The following is a 4,774-nucleotide window of genomic DNA, read 5'->3' on the forward strand; positions in this document are numbered from 1 at the left end:
AAGAAGAAGTGAGGATGTGGAGCAAGGAAGAATAAACTTGATCATGGGGAATAGGAAAGCTTTACCTGTCACCAAGATTGGAGTTTATACTTTATCGCTAAGTAGTGGGTTTAGTTTAGATTTGAATAAATGTTGTTACTCGCCAGGAATGGCAAGAAATATTATTTCCTTTCATGCTTTGTACAAACAAGGGTTTACCTTTTCGTTTAATAATGAAGTTGGTTCTATTGATGCTTTCTTTAATAATGTTCTTTATTTTAAAGCATTACCTTGTGATGGTGTGTATGAAGTTGTATCTGTTGTAGATAATTTAGGAAATTATGTTTTGTGTATTAATTCTACTACTAATAATAACTTGGATAAAGCATCATTATGGCATTGTCGCCTTGGACATATAAGCAAGAAACGCATAGGCCAACTCCAAAAGGATGGAGTCTTGGAGTCGTTTAACCTTAAGTCAGATGATAGTTGCGAATTATGCTTACTTGGAAAAATGACAAAGTCACCCTTCACAGGCTCGTGTGAAAGGGGTGAAGGTTTGTTGGACCTCATACACACGGATGTGTGTGGACCATTCAAACATGCCACAAGGGATGCTAATCGTTATTATTTGACTTTTACTGATGATTACAGTAGATATGGATATGTCTACTTAATCAAGCATAAGTCAGAGACTTTCGAAAGGTTTAAGGAATTTAAACAGGAAGTCGAGAATCAATTGGGCAGGAACATTAAGATGCTTCGCTCCGATCGAGGAGGTGAGTATCTTAGTTCAGAGTTCCTCGACTATCTTAGGGAATGTGGGATTGTCTCACAATTGACACCTCCCAGGACACCACAGTTGAATGGTGTGGCTGAGAGGCGTAATCGAACCTTGTTAGATATGGTTCGTTCCATGATGAGTCGAGCTTCGCTACCAATCTCATTCTCGGGGTATGCCTTAGAGACTGCCGCCCATATTCTTAATCTAGTCCTTACAAAGAAAGTTGCCAAAACTCCTCACGAGATGTGGACTGGTAAAGTACCTAAACTAGACCACATCAAGATTTGGGGTTGCGAGGCTTTCGTGAGACGCGAGACTCATGATAAGCTTGAACCTCGAAGCGAGAGGTGTATTTTCATCGGTTACCCACAGAAATCCTTTGGTTACCTCTTCTACAGACCTAGTGAAAATGTGGTCTTTGTAGCAAGAAGAGGAGTCTTTCGAGAAAGAGAGTTTATAAGCCAAGGAGACACTGGGAGGTAAATTGATCTTGAAGAAATTCAAGAATCAAGTGGTGAAGGAACTTCAAACTCTAGCCCTCAACTTGAGGAGGAAACTCCTGTTGAGCCAATTGACAAACCTGTACCTCTGAGGCGTTCCACGAGAGTTAGGAGTGCACCTGAGCATTACTATGGATTCCATATTACTGCAGAAGGTGAGACACTTATTAGTGATGGGACACTAGTAAGTCAAGATGACCCTAACAGCTACGAGGAAGCCATGGCAGGCCCCGAGTCTGCTAAATGGAAAGAGGCTATGGATAGCGAGATACAATCCATGTATGACAATCAAGTTTGGAACTTGGTTGAAAATGTACCAGGTCGTAAGACAGTAGGGTGCAAATGGGTCTTCAAGAAGAAGACCGACATGGATGGTAAAGTACACACTTATAAGGCTAGACTGGTTGCAAAGGGCTTCTCTCAAATTCCTGGAGTGGATTATGATGAGACCTTTTCTCCAGTAGCCAAGATTAAGTCTATTCGGGTTCTGTTAGCCATAGCTGCATTTCATGACTATGAAATATGGCAGATGGATGTCAAAACCGCTTTCCTTAATGGAAAGTTGGCTGAAGATGTTTACATGAGTCAGCCAGAAGGTTTTGTCAGCAGCAAGTACCCTAATAGAGTGTGTAAGCTTGAGAAATCCATCTATGGATTAAAGCAAGCACCTCGCAGATGGAATCTTTGCTTTGATGAGAAGGTCAAGGAATTTGGCTTTACTAGGAGTGAAGATGAATCTTGTGTGTATGTCAAGGCTAGTGGGAGTATAGTTAGCTTTTTGGTATTGTATGTGGATGACATACTACTCATAGGAAACGACATTCCAACCCTGCAGGAAGTAAAGTCCTAGCTTGGGAAGTGTTTCGCTATGAAGGACCTTGGTGAAGTTGCCTATATTTTAGGGATAAGGATCTTGAGAGATCGGAGTAAAAGACTAATTGGACTTAGTCAGAGTACCTACTTGGATAAGGTGCTGAAGAGATTCCACATGCAGGATTCCAAGAAAGGAGAGTTACCCATCTAGAGTAACACCAGATTGAGTAAGACACAAAGCCCTAGCACTGAGGCTGAGATAGCAGAAATGAGTCGAACACCTTATGCTTCGACTGTAGGATCGATCATGTATGCTATGACGTGTACTCGACCCGATGTAGCCTTTGCCCTGAGCATGGTTAGCAGGTATCAGGCGAACCCTGGCAAGGCACACTGGACTGCGGTAAAGAATATCCTCAAGTACCTACGGAGGACTAAGGACTGGGTCCTTACCCTCGGTGGGAGTGATGACTTGAGAGTAGTAGGGTACATTGATGCTAGCTTCCAGACTGATAGGGATAATTTCCGCTCTCAGTCAGGCTGGGTCTTTACCCTAAACGGAGGAGCAATTTCTTGGAAGAGTTCCAAGCAAGAGACAGTGGCAGATTCTACTTGTGAATCAGAGTATATTGCAGCTAGCGAGGCAGCAAAGGAGGCGATATGGCTGAAGAACTTCATTGGAGACCTTGGAGTTGTACCAGCTATTAAAGAGCCAATGGAAATTTTCTGTGATAGTGAAAGTGCTGTTGCCTTAGCCAAGGAACCAAGGGATCACGGGAGATCCAGACACATCGACAAAAAATACCATTTCATCAGACATCGGATCGAAGAAGGACTCCTCGTGGCAAAGAGGGTATCATCAGATGAGAATCCGGCAGATCCCCTCACAAAGGGACTGACTCGGGTTAAGCATCTTCAGCATGCTCGGAGCATAGGGCTGAAGGATGATATTAGTTTTAGTAGTTAGATAACCTCGAAATTTGTAAAGTGTAATTGACATTTGATGATGAATAAAAATGTTTTATTTATGAGTAAGGTGTTGCTATCTCTTGTCGATCGTTTACTATATTTCTTTTGCATGTTTTGACTTCCAGAATAATTTTTGTTTGGTATAACATATTATTCAAACCTCCACAGTCGGTCATATGTCGGAAGTAGGTATGAATCAAGACTGTCATGTTTGGTTGTAGAGGTCTTGGACAAGGCTACAGCAATCATGAGTGCTCATAAGTTCTGAGCATTGGACTCAACCCACGCTCACTGGAATCACTTCATGGAATTCTATCTCAAGTGATCGTGAGACGGTAATATCGTATAAGTCTTCAAACCTAGAGATATGATTTGTTACTTACAAGTTGGTTATGCATTGATTGTACGAAAACGCATTGGTAACTCGATGTTATAAATCGTACTCTTGTGTGTAATTCAATGAGTGGTAGAACAAACATATGAGTTGAAGTTTATCTGTTCCTTCTTGGATTAGAAGCTGATATCTGGGCCCCTCGATGATTTTGTTTTGACCCATGTACCGGGCCCGGTCAGAACTAAGTTGATGTGTTCAATTAAGTTCTATGTCAAACAAATCAGAAATCGGGAAACAAATGCTAGACAATAAGCAAGACAGTGTTCCATGTATTTGTCCGGCTGATATCTAGAACAGAGGATTATATGATCACTTATCTTAAATGGCATACCATCATCTTCTCAGTTTCGAGAAACCTTGAAAAGAGCTACGATTGCCGATCGATTCCTGAAGTCATACTTGCAGTAATAGTTATTAGACTTATCCAAGTGGGAGACTGTTGGATAAGGTGTCTAAGTCCATAACTATTTCTGGTATGTACTTGACCCGACCCGGCATGGTCCATTTGGGTTGCATGGCACCATGCAATTGGATAGACTAAATGAGAGAAATAACATTTGGAGATTATTAATATATTATAAGTTCTAATATATTAATAATATTATTTGATTAGTTTGATCAATAATTAATTTAGAATTAATTAAGTGGTCAAAAGAGAACTAATTAAATATATGGGTTGATTATGTAAATCATCCATATCTTGTATAGTGGGCTAAGAGGCTCCATGGATTGTCAAGTTGGGTTCTACCCATAGGATGCTCCATGGATGCTCCATGGGAGTTACAAACCCATGGGTCATGGAAATGAAGAGTCATGACACATTAGGGTTTACATGGTGTAACCCTAGATGTGTCAACACTATATAAGAGTCCCATTCTCCACAAAATTGGCTACACAAGTTACACTAAGGAAACAAGAGGGCTTGGCCGATTTCAAGAAGTGTGTGTTCTCTCATAAGTTTTTCCAAGAGCATTTGGTGTTGTGTGAAGCATTTGAGGCATCACACTTGGGGTGCTAGGCTCACAAGGTTTCAAGGAACACAAGCAACAACAAGGTAAGTTATTCTATCTATTATTCAAGTTAAAATTGTTCCCCATGTATGCTAGATAGGAATATAGCCTTGGAATTCAACTTTGCATGATAATTAGACAAACATAGATCCAAGGTTATTAGGGTTGCATGTACACTTAGGAAGTGTTAGAATGCTCAAAACCTATCAATTTTTACCCCGGGTATGAAGTTATAGTAATGGATTAAATCCCGAATGCTAATTGGGTGATTTTTTGGTATTGATAGCTCAAGGAATTGTCAGGGCAGCAGCTAAGTATTTCATGA

The sequence above is a fragment of the Lactuca serriola genome, chromosome 3 (genome assembly GCF_051521515.1).
Source record: "Lactuca serriola cultivar US96UC23 chromosome 3, Lser_US96UC23_V15, whole genome shotgun sequence".
Classification (NCBI taxonomy): domain Eukaryota; kingdom Viridiplantae; phylum Streptophyta; class Magnoliopsida; order Asterales; family Asteraceae; genus Lactuca; species Lactuca serriola.